We start from the raw sequence: 25,103 nt of genomic DNA, 5'->3' as shown, positions 1-25,103 counted from the left end.
TGGTTGTATAAGCCTGTGCTGAAGGATTTTCAGGATTAGAAAGAGCTAGTGTTGCAATCAACAAACCACTAAGAATACTCTGAGATGTTTTGGATAGAAAGTAAAGATCCGATGTGAATCACTGATGTCTTCTTTTGTAAGTCACATTGGACAATTTGTCATGTCTAGTCTTCCAGCGTTTCGGAGCCCTTCTGTTAGAGATGTTTCATGTGTGTGGAAAGTAGACTATGGTCTAGAAAAGATGAACAACATCATCATCTATGGTTAACATGGTTCTACTTGGTACAAAAGCTAGAAATATAAAATGGGAAATTAAATCTAGCCTCAGACTTCTGTAGATAGTAGAATTCATCAAAATTCACCAATTAAGAGAGAGCTTATAGGAAGTTGCAGAGTAAGATAAATACATGAACTTGTAAACATTATAGAATATGAAATAAGTATGTAGCCCTCAGTATGAATGTTTTTCACCAACTGTGAATCAACTAAAATTAAAAGCAGAAAAGAAAGATTATTTACAATTAATAAAAAAATAACACTTCTACCAATACATTTAGCAATAGTGGGGAACGATCTTTACATGTGCTGAAACACTGATTAAAAGAATTGAAGAGGACAAACACAAAATTGTAAAACTATCCCTTGTACTTGGATTAAATCAATATCAATATCATTAACATCTCTACATTAATCCGAAGTGATCTACAGGCTCAATCAAATCTTTGTCAATATGCCATTGACATTTTACGGACGTAGAAGAAAATTCCTACAATTTGTATGAAATTAAAAATAATTTCAACTCTTTAAAGCAATCTTGGATTAAAAAGAAGAAAAAGGGCCGGAGTTTGGCCTAGTGGTTGAATGCTTGCCTAGCATGCATGAAGACCCGGGTTCGATTCCTCGGTACCACATACATAGGAAAAAGCCAGAAATGGTGCTGAGGCTCAAGTGGTAGAGCTCTAGCCTTGAGAAAGGCCAAGGACAGTGCTCAGACCCTGATCTGAAGCCCAGGACTGACAAAAGAAAAGAAGAAGAAAAAGAAAAATAAGTCATTGCACTATCTGACTACAAAGTCACAAGTACGTGACACTAGTATAAAATAGGCACAGAGACCAATGGGTCAAAGGGATAGAAATAAGACCACATATTTATAGATAATTTATTTTTGGAAAAGTATTCATTGGAAAAAGAACAAGCTTATCAATAAATGGTGGTTAGATACAGAAGAATGAATTAGGATTATCATCTTCCCCTACTAACCAAAACCAATTTAAATGCATTAAAGACTTAAGTATAAGACCTAATAATATGAAACTATGGAAGAAAACAGAGACTATACATTAGGACACTGGAAAGGAAATTGATAAGGAATTGGATGAAAAACATCAGAACTAAAAGATGAAAAAGCAATAGGACAAATGTAATTAGATTTAAAACATCTGCACATCAGTCATCAGAGTGAGTGAAATTCCACAGAATTTGCAAACTCTTCATCTGAGAAGATGATAACTAGAATATATAAGAAGCTTAAATACACACTAATGAAAATGGACTAAAACTCAAAAAATATAATTTTATAGATATTTCTGAAAAGAAGACATAAAATAGCCAATGAACATATACATATATATTTATGTGTAGTTCACAGGGTTTGAATATGAAAAAGCTGCAAAGAGATACCACTCTGACATTTTCCTCTCTTTTCGTTTGTTTTATTTTGGGGGAGGGGTCATGGGGCTTGAACTCTTGGCCTGAGTGCTATCCCTGAGCTCTTCAGTTCAAGGCTAACACCCTGTCCTTGAGCCACAGCCCCGGTTCCCATTTTCTAGAGATTAAATGGAAGAGATAAAAGTCTCATGGCTTTGTAGTTCCCGGGACTGGCTCTGAACCTCGATCATCAAATCTCAGACTCCTGAGTAACGAGGATTCCAGGCATGAGCCACCTCGCCCGGCATAAACCTCCTTTTCTTAATGAAAGTAGCTATTATGTTTTTGGATGTAAGAGATCAAATGGGTGCAGCTGGGTACCTGCTTATCTACAATAATGGATTCATGTCATGAAGTTGATCGGTGAACAGCTACAATTTTGTTCTGAATAAAAATGTGAGGTCAAATGTGAACTATTTTTCTTGACTCACAGGCATTTAAGGACCATCTTAAATATTCACACAATAGTTTTATTTAAACATAGAAATTCTTAAAGTTTACTATTATTACTATTGCCATGGAGTTGTGCAAAATGGTTAAAATTCCATAAGTGAAGGTTATAAGCATCAAGTTCCTTGGTCAATGTCATTCTTCCCTCCTGCTTCCTCATTTGGGTGTCTTTAGAGCACACATCGTTTCACTATCAGAAATTCAAGCACAAAATAAAACAATTTATTGAATATTTTGTTAATCGAACTATTAGAAATACTGTTGAGAAACAGTTCTGCTTTATTAAGTACCTTCCTATATATAGAGTTTGCAGTGTTTTCTCATGTTTTCTTGCAATACTTTTTGCAATAAATTTTGACTTGATTTTTGTGCAAGGGAAAAATGCAGGGTTGTAGATTAAATCTTGTTTATTTGGATTTCTAGTTTTTACAGTAGTTCTTGTTAAAGATGCTTTTTCCCTCAAAGCATATTTTCCTCAATGCATGTTATTATTGTTATGTTGTTGTTGCACAAAGAGTTTAGTCCTAATTTTTTGGGGGGATATAACTTAGTATCTTTTCTTTTTACATTCTTTTTTCATATATTTTTATTGTATTTAATAGAAGGGTTACAGTTATAATCGCCAGATAGAAGGTACATTACTTCTCACACATTGATACCCGTTCTCATGTTTTTGTCCCCATTTCCCTTGTTTTTGCATTCTTTTTTTTTTTAGTGATGAATGTAGTGCTTTATACTCTAATACTATTCAGAACATAAACTCCAGGAGAATCATGGTGACAGACCCATTCTGGCCAAAAATTAAAAAGTGAGACAAACAAGCAGGGTGTCTTGGTATACACTGTTATTCTAGCTTACTCCAAGACAGAGATGTAGATTGGAAGAACAGGGTGCATGGTCTACTCTAGGGACAAACATGACACCCTCCTCCCAAATAAACTCTAATGCAAAAGAGATTGAGAGCATGGTACAAGTGATCAAATTCTTGATTAGAAAATGTGGGTTCTGAGTTTAAACCCTAGCACATCCAAGGAACAAAACAGAAATGTTTAACAATACCCTGTAAAGAACTGACTTGGTATGTGATTGTTCTACTCTGTCACAGAACACAGTGCAGGGAGAAGATACTCACCAGTCCAGTAGCTCACCTGGAAATAAAATTATACCTGCTGAGATTGATGACATTGTTTTCTTTTATACACAAGTTAGATTCTATTCAGGGATTTATGCCCCATGCATAGCAGTCTGGGCTTCTCCTTAGGAAAGTTACTGCCTTATGCTTCTCAGTAGTGAAGACCAGCATCAAGAGCCAATGGAAAGGAAGAGTCAGTGGAGGCTGCATCTCCAGCATCCTGATAGGGACATTTTTGTGTTCACCAGTTCAGTTGGCAGGAGGCTGTGTCACATTGTGGCTCTCGGGAGCATGTTGCTGTTTAAAATGTGATCATTTCCAGTAAGTTTGGTCCCATGTAATTTCTACTCTGTGAAGTACCTGAAGGACATAAGAATGTAGTGAGGTTTTTGCCTTCTAAAGGAAAAATACACCCACCTAAACCAATTCTGCAAGTCAATAGTGTCTCAAAAGCTTATTCTTTATTGATTTATTGACTTGTTTTTATTGTCAGCTTATTCTTTTTTCTCCTCCTCCTCCTCCTCCTCCTCCTCCTCCTCCTCCTCCTCTTCCTCCTCCTCCATTTCCTTCTCCTTCTCCTTCTTTTGCCAGTCCTGGGGCTTGAACTCAGGGTCTGGACACTGTGCTTGGACAGTTTTGCTCAAGGCAAGCACTTTGCCACTTGAGGCACATACCACTTCCAGGTTTTTCTGTGTATGTTGTGACAAGGAATCAAAACCAGGGGGCTTTGTTCATGCTAGGCAAGCACTCTACCACTGGGCCACACTCCCTGGTCAGTTTGGTTTCTTCTATTGAGTGAGTGGTTCCTTCCTCCCTCCTTCCTTTCCTTCCATTCTTTCTTCTCTTTTTTTCATATATTTTTATTGTAATTAATAGAAAGGTTACATTATATTTGCCAGATAGAAGGTACATTAATTCATGTACATTGATACCCTTTCTCATGTCATGGTCCCCATTTCCCTCCTCCCACCCCCACCCTCATCTTGTTTTCCCCCCTTCCCTATCCAATTTCAAATAACCAAATACAAATATATCAATATATCAGATAACAAAGTAAGATACTGTAACAACATGATATAATCAAGGGATAGCAAAAGAGATGAGAGGTAACATAGTACATGAAGGACAACAATCACTCATTATATGGCTTTTGTTTCTATATACTAGAGGTCCTTTCATTTAGCGTTATACTATATGGCCTTATGTATCTAGGTTTGCTCTATTGCAAATCTCTGCTAGGAGAGCCCAAGGTTTCTACTGATTATGACAAATGAGGGAAACCATTGAGCCTATGTTCCTTTGAGTCTGGATTACTTCACTTAATATGATCTTTTCTAAGTCTTTCCATTTCCTAACAAATGGGGCGATGTCATTCTTTCTGACAGCAGCATAGAATTCCATTGTGTACAAATACCACATCTTGTTGATCCACTCATCAACTGAGGGACATCTGAGTTGGTTCCAATCTTTGCATATGGTAAATAGTGCTGCAATGTGCTACTGGATTTAGTCTGACCTTGTTTCTGGACAATTGGGTAAATGCCTAGTAGTGGAATTGCTGCGTCATAGGGGAGCTCTATGTTTAGTCTTTTGAGGAACTGCCACACTGCTTTCCATAGTGGTTGAACAAATTTGCACTCCCACCAACAGTGTAGTAGTGATCCCTCCTGGCCACATCCCCTCCAGCCTCTGTGGTTATTAGATTTCTTGATCCTGGCCATTCTAACTGTAGTGAGGTGGAATCTTAGAGGTATTTTGATTTGCACTTCTTTTATGGCCAGGGATGTTGAGCATTTCTTCATGTGTCTATAGGCCATTTTTGTTTCTTCTTCAGAGAAGACTCTCTTTAAGTCTTTGGCTCGTCTTTTAATGGGATGGTTGTTACTTTGGAGATTAGTTTTGGGGTGATTTAATTTTTTGAGCTGTTGATATATTTTTAGATATGAGGCCTTTATCCGTTGTGTGGTTGATGAAGATCTTCTCCCATTCTGTAGGCTTCCTAATTAATTTACTAGCTATGTCCTTTGCCATACAAAAGCTCTGCAGTTTAATGCAGTCCCACTTATCCAGCCTTTCTCTGATTTGTTGTGATTCTTGGTCCTTATTAAGAAAGTTTCAACCTGTGCCATGGAGGCCTAGTGTATCACCTATTCCTTCTTGTAAAGTTTTCAGTGTGTCGGCTTTTACCGCCAGGTCTTTGATCCATTTGGAGTTAATTCTAGTGCAGGGTGACAAAGAAGGATCCAACTTTAGTTTTCTCCAGGTGCTTATCCAGTTCTGCCAGCACCACTTGTTGAAGAGGTTGTCTTTATTCCATTCTATTTTTTTTGGCTCCCTTATCAAAGATTAGGTGGCCATAGGTCTGTGGTTTAATATCTGGGTCCTCAGTTCTATTCCATTGGTCTTCAGGCCTGTTCTTGTGCCAATACCAAGCTCTTTTGATGATTATAGTTCTGTAATAGAGTCTAAAGTCTGGTATTGAAATTCCTCCTGTGCTGTTCTTTCTGCTAAAGTGTTTTTGCTATATGGGGTCTTTTATTATTCCATATGAAATTTTGATTGCCTGTTCTATTTCTTTAAAAAATGACATTTCATTCTACTGGAATTTGGGTTGTTTTGTTTTGTTTTTCCAGAAGCTTAAAGTGACACATTAAATTGTTGGTTTGCAATTTTTCCAATTTGTTATTGTAGGCACTCAGAGTTTTGAATTTTCCTCTGAATACTGCCTTTGCTGTGTTCTAAAGGAGCTGGTATTTTGTGTGCTACTTTTTGTTAAATTTCATAAACTGTTGGATTTCTGTTCTGATCTCCTCGATGACCCATTGGTGATTCAGCAATCTCCATGTGTGTTGTTCAATCGCCATGAGTTATAGAGTTTTCGTTGGTGAAGAGTCCGCAAACAAAAAGCTGACTAAACTCCAACAAATGTCCAGTGAGAATAAAGCTGCTGAGCTAACCACTCAAATGGAAATCAAGGAGTTAAAGAAATCCATACACGATCTAAAACAAATGATGCAAGCCATCAAAAATGAGCAATTAGGAGCAAGGGAGATGACAAATAAAGTAGAAATTTGGTTCTGTTCCTTAGCATTTTTTTTTTGCCAGTCCTGGGCTTGAGCTCAGGGCCTGAGCACTGTCCTTGGACTTTCTCAAGGCTAGAGCTCTACCACTTGAGCCTCAGCACCACTTCTGGCTTTTTTCTATGTATGTGGTACGGAGGAATCGAACCCGGGTCTTCATGCATGCTAGGCAAGCACTTTAACCACTAGGCCAAACTCCCGGCCCTAAAGTGGAAAGTTTTGATAGCAGGTTAGACAATGCAGGTGAGAGAATTTCTGGGGTTGAAGATAATTTAGTTGTTATAGAGAAAGAACAGAAAATGAGTCAATCCAAATGTAGGAAATATGAGAGAATGCTTCTGGAGGTCCAAGATACAATAAGGAAGCCTAATTTAAGGCTAATTGGTATTGAGGAGGGTCTGGAGAAAGAGGTCAATGGAATTGGAAATACACTTCAGGGAATTATCTCAGAGAACTTCTCATATACCCAGAAGGGCAGGCCCGTCCAGATATGAGAAGCTTTTAGAACCCCAAACAGACCTGACCAGAAGAGGACATCCTACCACCATATTATAATCCATACAGGATCAATAGAGACTTAAGAAAGGATCCTAAAAGCAGTCAAGGAGAAGAGAACAATCACCTACAAAGGGAAACGATCCAATTAACCACAGATTTCTCAGCAGAGACAATGCAAACAAGAAGAGATTGGAAGAATATATGTCATGCCCTTAAGACAAATAACTACCTACCAAGAACACTGTACCCAGCTATTAATAACTGTGGGCACAATAAAAACCTTCCATTCCAAGGAAAAGCTGCAACAGTATGTAGCAACCAAACAAGCATTACAAAAAATTCTCAAAGCATTCTCTTCACAAAAGAGCGTCTCTTCAAAACTTAGTGGTCAGAAAACTGGCTTTCTACATAAAAAATACTGAATCATTTTCCCCAGTCTCACCATTGCAGAAATCAATCAATCCCAAGTGAATCAAAGACATTAATATGAGATGTGAAACTTTGTAACTATGATAGGAAACTTTTTAAGGTATAGTCATAGCTAACTCTGTATAAACAGGACTTCTATTACCCTAGATATATGAAGAAGAAATGACACACAAGAATATACCCATTTTTAGTGTTTCTGCATATCAGTATGAAAAAAAAATATATCCCTTCATATCAGTGAGAACTTAGTCTGAATGTTGATCTTGATCTTCATTTTGTTCAAGGCTATCATTCCAACTCCACTTCTGGGTTTTGGGAGTTAATTGGAAATAGCGTCACACAGGCTTTCTTGCCTAGGCTTGCTTCAAACCTCCATTCTCAGATCTCACTGTCTTGAGTAGCAATGATAACAAGCTCCAGTCATCTGCACATAGTAGACCTAGGAATTTATTTTTGATATTGTGTGTGTGTGGTATTGTTTTGCATATAATTTTTCTAGTCCTGGGACTTGAACTCAGGACCTGGGCACTGTCCATCTGCTTTCTCAAGGCAAGAGCTCTACACTTGAACCACAGCACCATTTTTGACTTTTTCTATGTATAACCATGGTACCTAACCCAGGGTTTTATACATGTGAGTCAAGCACTCTATCACTAAGCCAAACAACCAGCCCTGCCTCTGATTTTTGTTTTTAATTGAGAAATTCTTTCAAGTGTTTGTTCCTGTACACCAACATGAACAACTTTTGGGCATGTAAACTCCTTCAACCACTCTGGAAAGCAGTATGGCGATTCCTCAAAAGACTAAACTCAAAGCTCCCTTATGACCTAGCAATCCTACTCCTTAGCATTCACCCAAATGTCCAGAAACAAGGGCATACTAAACTTACTAGCAAAATGATGTTCATTGCAGCATTATTTACCGTAGCTAAAATATGGAACCAACTCAGATGCCTCTTAGTAAATGAATGGATTATGAAATGTGGTAATTATGCACAATTGAATTCTATTCTGCCATCAGAAAAATGAAATCACCCCTTTTTGTTGAAGAAACAGAAAGACTTGGAAAAATGCATATTAAGTGAAGTAAGCCAGATCCATAGGAACATAGCATTTCCCTCATTTGTAATAATTAGTATACATCTAAGTCTTTCCTAGCAAAGGATCAAAATAGCTCAAAAGCTGTGCACTTATCTTCATATAGGATGAGATTAAATGAAATGAACTCTAGAATATGGAAATAAGAGGTTCAACTTTGTGATTATTCTTAATGTACTACTACATGAAGTTATTTCTTTTCTCTTTTTTTTCCCCTGTTGTGGTTAGTGTATCTGATCTTGTTACCCAGTATCTTTTATATACATTTATTTATTTATTTTCACTAAGGAAGTGGAGGGCAAAAGAAGATGATTAGGAGGAGGTGGGGGAGGGAAAGGGGGAAAAACATGAGAAGGGGTATCAATATTCATGAAATAATGCTCCCACTACCTGATGAATTTAAATGTAACCAGTAATCTTTACATTACCTGGACATTAAAATACAATTCAATAAAGCTCAGCCTAGGGGCTGGGAGTTTGGCCTAGCAGTAGAGTGCTTGCCTAGCACGCATGAAGACCCAGGTTTTGTTGGAGACTGCCTCTGGGTCCCTTAACTTGTTGCCTAGGACTTTTAATATGATAGGCTTAGTAATGCTTTAAGTTGCCTTGATCTGTGTTAAGAAACATCTGGACTGCTATCTTTCTCTCAGACCTGCTGTCTTTCTCACAGATCCGTTATCTTAGTGACCAAATTGCCTATGTCCTGTTCCCAGGGACTCATGCTGAGGAAAATTTTTTCTACTGAACCTAGCCCCTGCTTTAGAGCCCTATATAAACCCCCTCTGACTTTCAATAAACAGACCTTGATCAGAACACTGTCTTGGTCTCATTCTTTGTGTTTGTCTGTCCCACTCATTTAGGTACGGTTCCCTCTCGGGTCTCAGTTGACTGAACCCCGCGGGCCGGGGCAGATTGGCGCCCAACGAGGGGCTCGAGGCACGGGACCCTGCCTAAAGCCGTCGCCACCGAAGGACTGCGCAGTCCAAGCCACCCCAAATTCAGAGGACGAGGAGTACCCGCCTGCGTCCGCTGCCAAGGTAGGAGACATTCGACGAATTGGGACAGAAACTTAGTAAGCAAGAGTTGTTTGTTCAAGGCTTAAAGGCTTCACTCAAAACACAAGGAACTTGGGTTAAAAAGAAAGATTCAAAGGCATTTTTCGAAGAATTATGTCCTTGGTTCCTCAAAGAGGGAACGATTAATGAGGTTAAATGGCAAAGAGTAGGAGACTGCTTAAATGATTAAGAAGATTCATGTTTTTATAAGAATTTTCATGTAATTATTGCAATTGTGGTCAAATAAGGAACCTTTTCTGCTTGAAACTATAACTAGTGCATGCTTGGCCACGTACACTGTAAATAGCCTTTACCAAATGTGTTTGACAAGGAATTGTTTTTATGTAGATAAAATAATCATTGATCTTAAAGATTGCTTTTTTACAATTCCCCTACACCCTGATGATATTTTGTTGGCAGCTCAAGACAGGCCAGATCTACTTTCTAAGGCCTTTCTTAACCTTGGCTTGCAAATAGCTCCTGATAAAGTCAAAGTAGTGTTGACTGCCTTCATACCCTTAGATATTCAATGGCTCAGGCCTTATTTAAAATTGCCTAATAATATCTTTTTGCCCCTCAATGATATTCTGCGAGGAGACTCTGACCCCTCCTCCCTCCTCAAAGTTACATCAGGCTAACTTATTGCAGGCCTTGTGTCAGCTTGATTTGGACATCTCCTCCCAGTTAAAAGTTAGACCCTTAAAGAATCCACACAAGTCTCAGGTAAAACAGCAGGCCCCTCCCTTACTTGTCTCTCCAGTCACTCCCTCTCAGATTAAAATTACCCCAGGGTGGTGACAACCAAAACAAGGAGGCAGAAATCCTGGAGTGAAAGGGAGTCAGGAAATGACTCCCCTCAAGGAGATCAAATAGAGCATTCCAATAATCACAGTGAGGAGGAGTCAGAAGAAGAGGGAGAAAGAGGCCCCCGGTTAATCCTCAGAGCCCAAAATAATTATCGGCCTTTCAGATTTAAACAAATTAAAGAACTAAAGAAGGCTGTTTCCTCCTATGGGCTGACTGCCCCTTTTACTCTGTCTCTGTTGGAAACCTTGTGCTCATAATACCTCACTATCTATGATTGGGAAACCCTGGCAAAGGCAGTTCTTAGCCGAGGTCAATATCTTTCCTGGAAAGCTGATTATACAGAAAGATGTCAAGAGCAAGGAAGGAGCAATGTCCTTAAACCAGAAAAGGCCAAGTGGACACTTAAAAAATTATTAGGACAGGCTCCCTATAACACTAATGAACGGCAAGCCAGATTTTCCCCTGGGTTGTTAGCACAGGCCCAGCTTGCCACACTGCGGGCCTGGAAAGCAATACCTTCCCCTGGCTCCATTTTTTCCTCCATTGCCAAGATTCGTTAGGGACCGCAAGAGCCCTATAGTGAATTTGTGGGGAGGCTTACTGAAGCTGCTGAACGTATTTCTGGTAGGGATGAAACTGAGAGTGAGTTTATTAGACATCTGGCCTTTGAATATGCTAACGCTGCCTACCAAGCAACTCAAAGAGTTACACCCAGAAAAAATGCACCTGTGTTTTAACTGCCTTCAGGCCAGGCCAGACACTTTGCTCGGGAGTGCCCAGAGCCCAAAACTACTAACTCAGCTCCGGGGAACTCCCCACAGCAGGGACAAATTCTGCCCTTTTGTCCACGGTGTAAAAAGGGCAGACATTGGGTTTCCCAAGTGCCACTCCAAGACAGGTATTCAAGGAAAACCTTTGACTTCTGGGCTGGCGGGAAACTACAGGAGGAGCCAGCCTCAGGGCCCCTATCAACAAACTTCTGGGGCAGTCAGATTTGTTCCCCCAAAGCAGGTGGCTCCTGCAGTGTCTCATCCCTCATACATGCCACCCCAGGAAGCGCGGGGAGCGCAGGACTTGACCTCTGTTCCTCCACCCATACAATATTAACTCCTGATGCAGGAACCCAGCTCCTATCCACCAGAGTATTTGGGCCCCTGCCGCCAAATGTATTTGGCCTTATTTTAGGAAGAGGCTACTCAGTTATTCAGGAACTTAATATTTCACCTGGCATAATTGGTAATGATTACACAGGTGAGATAAAAATCGTGGCCTCTGCACAGGACGGCCCTGTCTCTATTTATCCGGGACAGAAAATCGCTCAATTGGCTTTATTACCCCTAAATACTAATAACCCAAGCTCAAAATCTAGAGAATCCTCTAATTTTGGCTCCTCCGATGCCTATTGGGTCCAGGCCATTACCCCTTCTAGACACCTATTACTTTTGGATACAGGAGCTGATGCCACCATTATTGCTCAAAATCAATGGCCAGACACTTGGCCACTTACCCTCTCATTAACACATTTAAAAGGAATCGGCCAGTTTTCCAACCCTCTCCAGAGCTCAAAAATTTTAACATGGGAGGATCAAGAAGGAAGTAAAGGCACAGTTCAGCCCTATGTAGTTCCAAATATCCCAGTTAACTTATGGAGGAGGGATATTCTCTCTCAAATGAAGCTTTTTATGTGCGGGCCAAATGAAATCGTAACACAGCAAATGCTTAGTCAAGGAATTCTTCCCAGCCAAGGGCTTGGAAAAGAAAAGCAAAGGCCTCTGGCCTAGAAACTGCTGCAGGCCCAGCTTCTGGGTGTAGCTGGCCTAGCAGCATCTTAGCAATTGGCATGCCCCCTGTTCTGGCCAGAGCCATTCAGCCGCTGCTCTTAAAGAGAACCTGCCCTATAATCTCTAGGGAGAGACAAGATACGGATGTTGTGACATTCTATGATGACTGCATTAGTTATGAAAAAAATGGCATAGAACTTCTCCCCAAATTCTAGGGGCCACAGCATAATTGCATGGGGAGCAGTGGCCTATTGGCCGGAAAAACAATTGGGGTTACTAAAATTAATAAGGATCAGGCAAATACAAGTTTCAAATACAGGTTTCTTCATAATCCAACCAACCCAACCAGGGCTCCCAAGTCTTTCATCAATTCCTAATAATTTGTATATTTATGCTATTGAGATAAAAGATTGCTTTTTTCTAGAAACAGTGGTTTTCCTTTAACAACCTTTTTTGTAAAAGATGCCCAGGTGAAAAGCAAAGGCCTCTGGAGGTAAGTAGAAATCGGCCGACCCCCTGTATGTCTGTGTTTTGTTTTGTTTTGTTTTTAAGAAAGTGCACTGTGGTCCTAAAACAGACAGAAAAGAAGGCTGGACGCAGCAAGGTCTCTAAGGCCTGGGTGGTCAAGGGACGCCTTGACCCCCCTTCTGAGTTTCTTGTGGATAACAGGGCATGCCTGAGAGTCCCACCAGCAAGACATGTCTAAATCTAAAAATAGCTGTTTAGTGAAAGCATTCATCTAAATTCATGTTTTTGTGTTAAGTGTATCTGATTAAGTCCAATTTTCTTGTTATATGTCAATGTCTGATTTTGTTTCAGAGCCTTTTGTAGGTAGGTTAGGATGGCTTCCGTCTGCCAGCTACCAGGGAATGGAAATTTCTTTCTGTCACTCTGGTAGTTTAAGGCCCAGCATGCCATCAAAAGTTTAGGAGTTACTTAAAAGTCTCTGCTTCTCTGTCTTGCTGTGTTATATATTTTTTCTTGTCCAGTTTTGTCTTTAAAATTGGTACCAGTTCTAAATATGGATCCTTGTGGTTTTTCTGTGTGTACTCAAGCACATCCTTGTTATCTATTTGAATGTTTCTGGGAAGTAAAAGTTTTGGCCCCACTGGGGCCTGGTATGGCCCCTCCCAATCGGCTGCAGTTCAGGTGAGCAGAGGCCAGACAAAGCAGCTGCAGGCTTCATCTAGCTTCCTTTTTCCTACAACCTGCTGAAGTGACAGTCTGGAGACAGTTGGTGGCAGGACACAAACTTCAGTCTTAGTTCTCCTAAGTTTTTAAGACTCCCACCCAACTTTCATCTGTAAAAGGTATTATGGTAATATGTCTAATATCAGGAACTAGCTCTGAAAAAATAAATTTCAGCTAGTCACTTCATTAAAAACCTTTGTTTTAAAACTTGGTTGTTACCCACAAAAAATCTCTTGTCACTAAACTTCTGGAAAATGTATGCCTGGTATTAATTTTGCACGCTTTAAGATCTTTGAGTATGAATGTGTGTGTGAATGAGTGTGAATGAATATGTTCAAGGTTAAATTGTCAGCATGCTATGTAAAAATGGATAAATTTATACTTGAAACACAAAAGCAATTGGGTAAATTTAAGTTTAAACTTCAGGAAAAGTATTAGGTTTAAATGTTTCCTATGTCTCAAAGGTGCATTGTTTTAAAGAGAAACTGGTAAAAAGTATTTTTCTAAAGATCCTAAAATCTGCATTTTAAAAATTTGATATTGGGGCCGGGAGTTTGGCCTAGTGGTTAAAGTGCTTGCCTAGCATGCATGAAGACCCGGGTTCGATTCCTCGGTACCACATACATAGAAAAAAAGCCAGAAGTGGTGGTAGAGCTCTAGCCTTGAGAAAGTCCAAGGACAGTGCTCAGGCCCTGAGCTCAAGCCCAGGACTGGCAAAAAAAAAATAAATAAATAAAATAAAATAAAATAAAAATTTGATATTGTAATGCATAGAGCTGTTTGCATTGTAAACATTGTATCCTGTTTAGCACAGAAAAATTAAGGACTTTGAAATTTATTTCCTTAAGTTAAAGCTTGGAGACATGTATTAGAGATTTAACTGTAAATTGTTTATCAATTTACAGTTTATCAATGCCTGTCTTTTAAAACTGTTTAGGTAATCAAATGCCAAGAGAGAGGACGGAAAAGTTAGGATCATCTTCATCTTTTTTCCTTGCAGACTGACACTAGAAATCTGATGGTAAAACGTGGATAATATGATTAGTATTTTAAAGGAATGTTTAAAGGTTTATCTCCATGCAATTGGGTGTATTTAAAAAAAAAAAAAGGGAAGGAAACTAAGTAACTAAGTCCAGACTTAAGACTTTTGGTGCACTGTAGTTCTTGCATTAGGGAAAAAGTGTTATTTGAGTTTAAACTGTTGAAGGAGTTCTAGGCAGTAATCTAAACTGCAAGAAAACCAAAAAGCCTCTTCTAAGGCAAGGGGAGTGCCTTGAGCCCTAGGGGGCCTGGAGACAAAAGGAAGTTCCTTGAGCCCTTGAAGGTTTTTCAAATGCAAATAAAGACTAAAGTGTTAAATGTTTAGGCAAATATCTGTAAAAGTTTTAAAGAACATTAGAAATGGGTTTCTGAACAAAGTTTGAAAGTGAAGTTGTCCTAAATGTTTGTTTCAAGAAAGAGAAAAAAGGAAAATTAGGACTACCAAAATGATTGCTTAATTGCTATTTAGCTAGCTCTTATAAAGTCTCCTTATAGCAATTTCTAGCTGGCCCATGGAGAAGGACAGCAATCCTTATTCAGATGTAATTTTGGCTCTTACCAGGTTCCAGGTAAGATCATGCTTAGACTATTTCTGAGTTGACCACCTTGTTGCTTTAATTGGAGTAACATGGACTTTTGTAGGACTCATTTGATCTGAAAGCCGCAGTTTTGAGCCAGCCCGGACAAAGCAAGGTCCCTGTGAGACTGTGGTGTCTAATCTGCCAGCAGAATGCTGAGGCAGAGTTGCTTTGGAGCTCAAAGTGGCAAAGTGCTGGCCTTGAGCTGGAGAGTTGAGGGTAGCACCCAGGCCCTGAGTTCAAGTCCAGCAACCAACAGAGTGAAGTGCCAATTTGATGTTCTTCCCTGTGTGGAGAGACACCACTGGGACAAAAAGCAATAATGCAGTAAGCCGCTGCTTAGATGGCAGAGATGGTGTCAGATCCTAGAGTCACTTGTGCTTAGCTATTCAATATTAATCAGAGTCGGGAGGTCATAGAATAGTTTGTAAGCATGCCTTACTAATGCCCGTGCCTTTCATAACTGGGCAGGAACTTGTCAATCATCTGTGATAGTGGTAGTTTAAAGTTCTAACTGAGTAAAGTTTGATTTGACTCCAGCCACAAATTCAGGAAAGTTTGTGGATCTGAGGCTTGTGTCTCTACTATCTGTTTAGATCTGGCAACTGAAGCATAGTTAGAGTCACAGGGATTAAGTTCCCCAGACAATCAAGAAAATGCCTTTGCAAATGGATGCTAAGTAAGCTAAACTATTGTAGCCAAAGGAGGTTTGTGCAGTTGTTAAATGTTGAATATGATCTCTAGTTCAGAGCAAATCATTGCTCCTGATAGCTAATCCTGGCAACCCCTTGGTAAAATAGGCTAAACCTTTTAAGGTCCCTGGTCAAGTACAGAGACAACGCCCCTGAGTCAGCTTGAAGAAGTTACAGAATCTGAATCTCCACCCATCAATCTCCTTTAGATAAAGGGACCAGGAAATCATTGGGAGAATTCACAAAAGTCAGGCATTAGGTTAAGCTTCTTTAACCAGTTTGTGCAGAAATTTGCAGGCCATCCAGCAGGAGGTGTGACATTCCATTGGAGTTCCTGAGAGATGAAGCTGCTGCCACATATTCTGCCCTGCCTGATTCCACCACCACCGCACATCTGTTTCCTGAGAGGACTGGAAAACCTCTTGGTGATGGGAATTGGAGATGTACAAGCATTATCTAGTACTGTCCGAGATTTACAGGACCAGCTAGATTTCTTGGCAGAGGTAGTACTTCAGAACAGGAAAGGGTTAGATTTGTTAACTGCAGAAAAGGGAGGTATCTGTTTGGTTTTACAGGAACGATGTTGCTTCTATGCAAACAAGTCTGGCATCGTCCGGGACAAAATCAAAAACCTTCAGGAAGATTTGGAAAGAAGGCAAAAAGAGCTGGCTGATAACCCCCTCTGGAGCGGATTCAATGGACTCTTACCTTATCTCTTGCTCCTGCTAGGACCCTTGCTTGCTTTATTACTAATTGCTATGATTGGACCATGTATTGTTAATAGGCTTGTTTCATTCATAAAGCAGCAGGTAGATACCCTGATGGCAAAACCCATACAAATCCATTATCATCAATTGGCTCTCGAAGACCTTGATGTACCATATGGCTCTCCTATGGAGACTGCGCCTTAGTCGCACATGGCGCACACCCTCTGGGTGAAGGCATCTGCTTAAGAGGTGCACTGCTAGTGCAAAGGGGCTAGTAAAGCTAGCATGTGGGACCCCTTGAGAGATACGCATGATAGCATAGGGATTGGTGTCGCATCATCATGGGATGTGGCCTTGTGAGTACAGGACTGTTTCCCCTGACAACCCCCTCCTTCTCAAAACGACACCTGAGGCTTTAAGTAAGGGACACGACTGCCAACCAACAGTTCGCTCCCCTTGCTCCACCTCCAAAGTACATGAAGGATCAGTGCCTCTGTCTCCCCTCTCAGATTAATGCCTATCATTACCAATGACGCCATATGCGTTCATTTATAAAAACAAAAAGGGGGATTTGTTGGAGACTGCCTCTGGGTCTCTTAACTTGTTGCCTAGGACTTTTAATATGATAGGCTTAGTAATGCTTTAAGTTGCCTTGATCTGTGTTAAGAAACATCTGGACTGCTATCTTTCTCTCAGACCTGCTGTCTTTCTCACAGATCCGTTATCTTAGTGACCAAATTGCCTATGTCCTGTTCCCAGGGACTCATGCTGAGGAAAATTTTTTCTACTGAACCTAGCCCCTGCTTTAGAGCCCTATATAAACCCCCTCTGACTTTCAATAAACAGACCTTGATCAGAACACTGTCTTGGTCTCATTCTTTGTGTTTGTCTGTCCCACTCATTTAGGTACGGTTCCCTCTCGGGTCTCAGTTGACTGAACCCCGCGGGCCGGGGCAAGGTTTGATTTCTTGACACCACATACATAGAAAAAAAACAGGAAGTGGTGCTGAGATTCAAGTGATAGAGCTCTGACCTTGAGAAAGTCTAAGGACAGTGCTCAGGCCCTGAGCTGAAGCCCAGGACTGGGAAAAAAAAGTTCAGCCTAGTTATTATGTTTATAATACAGTAATTACAACTCAGAATCTTTTTTTTTTAGAGGATCTTTACCTGGACAAAATTGCCTCAGTAAGCCCATGGTTTCCTTCATATTTATGTTCATGTCTTATTGTTCTTCTGTTACTGAGGGAAAAAATGACAAAAAGAAAAACTCAACTGGGGCCGGGAATTTGGTCTAGTGATAGAATGCTTGCTTAGCATGCATGAAGAACCAGGTTTGATTCCTTGCTACACATATATAGAAAAAAGCTGGAAGTTGTACTGTGGCTCAAATGGTAGAGTTGCAGCCTTGAGAACGCCCAAGGACAGTGCTCAGGCCTTGAATTCAGTCCCCACGACTGGCAAATAAAAAGAAACAAACAAAACAAAAAACAAACTCATAACGGTGTGAAAACTTCATGGTAAATGTCAACATCTGTTCAAAGTTCATAAAGTTTAAACATTGTTGGGTTGCCTTTTTCCTTGAGCTCCCTTCTACTATTGGTCTTGGATATCCACACCCTATCTGCTAACCCTGTCTTCTACAGAATTCGGCATTGTGGGGCTCCATCATGCCAGGTACGCAGAGGCTTCTCCATTGAACATCATGCCTGGGTTGTGGGAATGGCTTGGCAAAAATGAGTACCTTGGGTGTCCCGTCTTAAGCAGTATGTGGGGTTACCTAGGTAGGAATGTATCTTGGAATGTGTCATAATCATTTCCACAGAATCACCCTGAGAAATGCAGTCTCCAGGCATTTTCTGCAAACTTGCTCCTTGTCTTGTATTGCTTTATACAGTGAAGGTGACATATAGTGCCATTGCCTACACATGCCCATTTTTCGTGCCTGTGCCACTTGCAGTCCAGCAGCTGTGATCCCCATGCACTGCTAACAGTTGTTACAAAGCTCTCCATTGGCTGCCACTTAAGAAATATATGCTACCTGGCTAATCTGCTAGATTTGACTGTTGATCGGTGGCTGCACTGTTTTCCTAGAGTTACTAAACCAGCTGTGTACTTGAGAATTGTAAATCTTTACTCTTGTGCTAATTGTTTCTTTGGTTCTTCAAAAGATACGGATGTATGAGATACTAGAAGATCCATGATCTCATAATAGTTGTTTCTCCTTTGGGGAAAATGCCTCTTTTCTCCAGGCATATTTTGTCCTTGTCTGGATGATCACTGTCACCTGAGCAGATGAAGCTACACCGTGGTCTAAGCCATTTCCTTGCACACTGCGGTTGGGTCCACACTGGTAAGCCTGGATCCACTGGAGGGTCAAGGTTGCCTCCTGAGTGGGTGGAGGCTACATCATCATGAGAGTTTATGGGTCATGATCAGGGAGATTTGGGAAGGAGACTAAAAGCTCTTCATGGTCTGACTCTGAGCTCCCATCTCTTTCATCCGTGATGAGGTTGAGGGGCATTTTCCCCTTCAAACACTAGTGGCTGAAATGATCACACAGTTCCTGGATCTTCTCTACTTCCCAAAGAAGGAAGCTTCATATCTGTATTGCTGTGTCGTCAAATGATACTGCTCTGGGTTTGATGAAAAGCGGGGCTGTTTAGCACAGCCCTGTTGGGAAGGCTGTGATGTCCTCATTGAAGGGGAGTGGTGAGCAGATAGATGTCCCTGCTAGCAACACCCCGATCTCCAGAGTGCAGGTGGCCAGCTCTCACTTCTCAAAGACCAAAGCTGACAGATGAACAAAGGGTTCCCATTGATCCTGCCCTTGTCTTGCTTCCAGTTGTCCTTGACCGCTGACCCCATCCCGGTCACCATGACAATGGAGTGTGGGGCTTACATACAGTGCTGCATGACCTTCCAGGTCTTCCTCTCCATTGTCCCTTCTTATTTCCTATAGAGACTTCTAAGATTGTGATCTGTTTGTGGGTTATATTGAATAGACTGAAGTTGTTCTCTATGTCCAAGTTCAAATTTGAGTGTATCTGCTCTCAGGTAACTCACAACTAGAAAGATAAGCCCAGCATTCATATAATTCAGAGCACTAAATGACTATTAAGGGTTTGGAAGTCATAAGAAGATATTTGTCCAGATGTGTGGGGCAGCAGTGACTCATGTGTATCATCCTCACTTCTCAGAGGAAGCTGAGATCCAGAATGTCAAGGTTTAAGTCAACCTATGCACAAAATTCTTCTTCAAAATAGCCAGCAAAGCTGGGCGCCGTGGCTCACACCTGTAATCCTAGTTACTCAGGAGGCTGAGATCTGAGGATCAAGGTCCAACGCCAGTCCAGGCACAAAAGAATCTGAGACTCTTATCTCCAATTCATCCCTAGAAAATGTGAAGTGGAGCTTGGCTCAAGGGTAGAGCGGTTGCCTTGAGCTGAAAAGCTCAAGGACAGTTCCCAGGCCCAGGGATAAGGTTGGAGCCTTGAGCTGAATAGCTCAGGCACAGCGCCCAGGCCGAATTCAAGCCCCATGACCCACAAAATAAAATAAAATAAAATAAATAAATAACCAGCAAAAGATCATGTCTTTCAAGTGTAAAATGCCAGCCAAGCAAGGAAAGTAGCAGAATAATGTGAGATCCTGAGTCAAACCCAGTATATGGACCAACAACTCCAGTACCACCAAGTTGACCAGCTTCACAAAGAATTTGTGTGAGTTTCAAGCCTTTTCCTCTATGGCCATAGTAGATTACAGTCCTGTGTTTTCACAGTCTCACATGTCTTTGACTCTTATTTCAGCTTCCTTGACAACAACTTTCTCTGACCAACTTATTTCCTTCTCTTCACCTGGTCAAAATTTATGGTAAGAAAGGCAAATTTCACCTTGTTTCTTCCTCCTCTTCCTCCTCTTCCTCCTCCATTTCTCCAGCTCCTTCTCTTAAGGACTGCATTTGTAGCACTTAAATCTTTAGCCCAAATGGAAATCCATTTTAAAATTAGATGATTTTAAAATAATGTATGTTGATTTATATAATTCACCATTCACACAAAATTAGGAACAAGATGATATGAATGTAGTAGTTGAAAATATGTCTAAAAATGGACAGCTATTCATGTTAATTCAAAAGCTATTCAATGACAAAGAAGAGAGAAATCATGAAAAATTACCTTAATAGTTTAAAAAGTAGGTAAAAATCTATGACAGATGCCTACTGAGTGGTGGAATATTCACATCTAACCCATCAGGCTATCCTAAATCTTGTGATGTTTACTTCTTCAAACATACAAAATTCTATATTTAGAATCCTCTAAATTCTATAAAAGTCAAACTAAAAGAAGACATTAAATTGAGAAATGAAGTAGCAAAGTAATTTTGTTTGCTGATGAACTTTGTACCGTCATGTTGAGTACAAAAATAACTGAAAACAATAACAACTTTGTAAAGCCTGTGCAAGCACAGTGATCAGAGAATTATCTCTTTAGATTAAAAGACACATAATTTCTTAAACTATTTCTGTGTCATAAGTGGGAACACAATATTCAGTTTTTAATTGTTTCTAATGTGAAATATAAAATCAACACTATGCCAAAACAAAATTCCCTAAAGAATATCTGAAGTAGAAAATGTAAATGTAGAACTTCCATAGAAATGCCAAGGACTCAAGATAGCTCATTAATGTTTAGAAATCTGGCATTGTGCCTTCTGACTTAATTTTCCTTCTTTATTCCAAAGCTACTGTAGTTCAGTTGGTATATCTGCAACAGGCATAGGCATAAAACAGTTAAGTGGCAGCATCAAACTTCGGGAAATATACATTTCTGACTCACGGAATTATAACCCCTCTGTGCCACTTCTTAATAACATCAACAGGAAAAGTTAGGAGCTTGGTGTCTGGGGTGCAGTCCTGTAATCACAGCTAGCTACTCAGGAGGCTGTGATCATAGGAATGAGTTTCCTGGTCAGATTAGGTAGGAAAATCTAGAAGACCCTTATATCCGATTAAACAACAAAAAAAATCCAGAAGTGGAGCTGAGGCTCAAGTGGCAGAGAGCCAGCATTGAGCACAAAAATCTCAGGGACAGCACTTAGGCTCTGAGTTCAAACCCACACCAGCACAGAAAAATAGAAAAAGTCAGGGAAATGATCTGTGCACCACCATTGCACATGCACATGATTTCTAACAAAGTAGTGGAGTGGAAACGATTGTTGTAATCAGTAGTTGCTGTGTCTGCAAGTTCTTTTCAATGTTTACTTCAGCAAGACATTTTAATGATGTTTCCTGTAGAGTTTTTGCATAAGGAGTCCCCAAGAAGATGGAAAGTTAGGAGAGTCTGCTTTAGAATGCACTGACATGTGTAGGCAGACACTGGGGAGGAGGGGAGGATTGGAAGGTCACCTGTCAAGACCTACAAGCAATGGAGGATATTGACACCCATCTCTAGGTTTCTAGACAAGGCAAGGACCTAGGTGAGGAGACCTCCAGTTCCACAGGAAGATGGTCTGGGGTCTGAGGGAACTCCAGAGGACACTCCATTTCTGTTTTTAACCATACTTAGTAACATAACCCAGTCTTGAAATGGCTACAGCTTCTATACTTTTCTCTTATTAAAAAATAAATCCATGGGCCAGGCGCAGTGGCTCACACTTGTATTCCTAAGTACACAGGAAGTTGAGATCTGAGGACCGCAGTTCAAAGCCAGCTGGGGCACTAAAGTCCATGAGACTCCTATCTCCAAGTAATCATTAGAAAACCGGAAGTGGCACTTGACTCAAGGCGTAGGACAGTAGCCTTGAGCTGAAGATTTCATGGACAAAGTTGAGAGCCAGAGTTCAAACCCTACAACCAACAACAACAACAAACAAACAAACAAACAAATAAATAAAACAATGGCCTGGATTAACAAGCATGTCTTTTCTTTGCAAATGAACCCCAAATAATGCTCTAACAGATTCCTCCTGTGCTAAAATTGGTGTGCTCTCATGATTTGGGACTCTATTGAATCAAGACAGGCATTGCAGAAGCTGGAATATAAACTTCTGCCCAGCTGCTTCTACCAAAATCTTCAAATGACCTTCAGAGTCTGGCTGCCTCTGACAAGCTGTGTCAGCAGGTGGAGGCAGCAGGGGGAGCAGCTGGGGCAGCCAAGACTCTCACTTCTGCTTCCCTGGGAGGTTTTTGTTATGACTTGTGTCACTGTGGGTGGAAAACTCTTACGCTGTAGACAGTAATACATAGCAACATCTTCAGGCTGTAGGCTGCTGATGGTGAGAGAATAATCTGTCCCAGATCCACTGCCACTGAATCTGGAAGGAACACCTGATTCTAAATTGGATGTTTTGTATATCAACAGCTTGGGAGCTTTCCCTGGTGTCTGCTGATACCAGTCTAACCAACTGCTAATGTCCTGACTGGCCCTGCAAGTGATGGTGACTCTGTCTCCTGGAGATGCAGACAGGGAGGATGGAGACTGGGTCATCTGGATGGCACATCTGGAACCTGGCAGTGGAAATAAAAGACAAATATCTACACAATGAATTAAGCTCTGAAACTGTCAATGAAGAGTGAGATGGCCCTGGAAGTCCTAGGCAGAGTTAATGTCCAGCAGTGACCTTCCTTACCTGAGAGGCAGAGCAACAGGAGCCCCAGGAGCTGAGCAGGGGTCTTCATGTCCATGCTGTGTGCTGACTGGACTGACTGCTGCCCAGGGTGTGGGCAGACTCTGAAGAAGTGCTCAGGGCAGTGGGCTGAGCTCTGGGCACATGCAAATGAGCAGGGGCTGGGCAAGGCTGGGCAAGGCTGGGCACAGCTGCAGGCTTAACTGTCCTCATTGAGTCACCACAGGCCATGTGTCCACAGGTGTCCACATCAAAGGAGAGACTATTTTGCAAATGTATAATGGACAGAAGCAACTACTGTAGCAGTTTAGTTCAGAAATACACCGAAAAAATTCTTCAATCTTCTAATATCTTTTATCAATATCAATAATTCTTCCTCAGGGGGGTGAATCTCTGTGTTCACTTTGTATTTATATTTTGAAAATTGTATTTTTCCTCCTTTCCTTCTTCCTTCCTTCCTTCCTTTTTTCTTTCATTTAGTTTAGGTTTTGGACTTGGGTTTCAACTCAGGGACTGGGGGCTAGCCTTTTCCCTGAAGTTTAATGCTCTACCACCTGAATCACACTTCCATTCCTGGCTTTTGGTACTTAATTGGAAATAAAAATCTCATGGAATTTTTTTGGGCAGGCTGTCTTTGAGTAGACATTCTCATATCTCACACCCATGAGTAAGCTGCTTGAAAGGAAGGTAATACTCTCAGTACCTAGCTAATATGTTTCCCCATCTCATTCTCTGTTTTCCTCTACCCCCTCTTTCTCTGTATAATCATCCTGAGGCATGAACTCAGGGCCTTGGTTCTGTCCCTCAGATATTTTGAGGGGAGAGGAGGGTTCATGCGGCTTGAACTTGGCCTGGGCACTGTCCCCGAGCTCTTCAGCTCAAGGCTACTGCCCTACCCCTGGGCCAGGTACTCTCCCTGAGCTCTTCAGATAAAGGCTAAAAATCTACCCTTGAGCCACAGTCCTGCTTCCCATTTTTTTCTCTAGTGATTAATTGGAGATAAGAGTCTCTCAATTTTTTGGGCTGTTGATATATTTTAGATATGAGGCCTTCTCCCACTCTGTAGGCTTCTTAATTAATTTACTTATCTCCAAAGTAATAACCATCCCATTAAAAAATGGGCCAAAGACTTAAAGAGTCTTCTCTGAAGAAGAAATAAAAATGGCCTATAGACACATGAAGAAAGGCTCAACATCTTTGATCATAAAAGAAATGCAAATCAAAACAACTCTAAGATTCCACCTCACTCCAGTTAGAATGGCCAGGATCAGGAAAACGAATAATAACAGATGCTGGAGGGGATGTGGCCAGGAGGGATCACTACTACACTGTTGGTGGGAGTGCAAACTCGTTCAACCACTATGGAAAGCAGTATGGCAGTGCCTCAAAAGGCTAAACATAGAGCTCCCTTATGAACCTGCAATTCCACTACTTGGCATTTACCCAGCCATCCAGAAACTAGGGCATACTAAATCCACTAGCACAACAATGTTCATTGCAGCATTATTCACCATAGCAAAGATATGGAACCAACCTAGATGTCCCTCAGTTGATGAGTGGATAAACAAGTTGTGGTATTTGTACACAATGGAATTCTATGCTGCTGTCAGAAAAAACGACATCTCCCTATTTGTTAGGAAATGGAAAGACTTAGAAAAAATTATATTAAGTGAAGTAAGCCAGACTCAAAGGAACTTAGGCTCAATGGTTTCCCTCATTTGTCATAATCAGTAGAAACCTTGGGCTCTACTAGCAGAGATCTGCAATAGAGCAAAACCTTGATACATAAGGCCATATAGTATGAAGCTAATTGAAAGGACCTCCAGGATATTGAAACAAAAGCCATATAATGAATGATTAATGTCCTTAATGTACTATGTTATCTCTCATCTCTTTTGCTGTCCCTTGGTTATCTCATATTGTTACAGTATCTCACTTTGTTATCTGATGTATAAAAATAAATAAATGAATAAAGGTGATAGAATAGTAAAAAAAAAGTCTCTTGACTTTGTATTTCCTAGGCTGGGTGTGAACTGAGATCCTCATATCTCACTTCCTGAGTCGCTAGGATTACAGGTATTGAGCCATCATGCCCAGCTGTCCTTTGGATTTTTGTGCTCTAGGGTAGCACTCTGTTATAGCACTTGGGGGCCCAGCTCTACTTTCAGATTCTGCATGGATAATTGGAAATAACAGTCTCATGGGGCTGAGAGTTTGGGTTAGTGTTAGGGTCCT

At 40.8% G+C, this 25,103-nt stretch overlaps 2 pseudogenes across 1 annotated transcript; both read right to left on the bottom strand.

Moving 5' to 3' along the window:
* Positions 1-18,295: 18,295 nt before the first annotated feature.
* Positions 18,296-20,202, bottom strand: LOC150060399 (homeobox protein Meis2 pseudogene; annotated as a pseudogene).
* Positions 20,203-22,356: 2,154 nt separating this feature from the next.
* LOC150060398 (immunoglobulin kappa variable 1-12 pseudogene) lies at positions 22,357-22,936 on the bottom strand (annotated as a pseudogene). Its single transcript, XR_016536204.1, has 2 exons — positions 22,872-22,936; positions 22,357-22,749 (listed from the first exon to the last, which is right to left on the bottom strand). The product of XR_016536204.1 is annotated as an immunoglobulin kappa variable 1-12 pseudogene (transcript).
* Positions 22,937-25,103: the final 2,167 nt, after the last annotated feature.

This window comes from Megascapheus bottae, chromosome 7 (genome assembly GCF_031878675.1).
Source record: "Megascapheus bottae isolate mThoBot1 chromosome 7, mThoBot2.hap1, whole genome shotgun sequence".
NCBI classification, from domain to species: Eukaryota; Metazoa; Chordata; class Mammalia; order Rodentia; family Geomyidae; genus Megascapheus; species Megascapheus bottae.
Note: the sequence above shows the minus strand (reverse complement) of the source record. Positions and strands in the feature narration are given on the sequence as shown.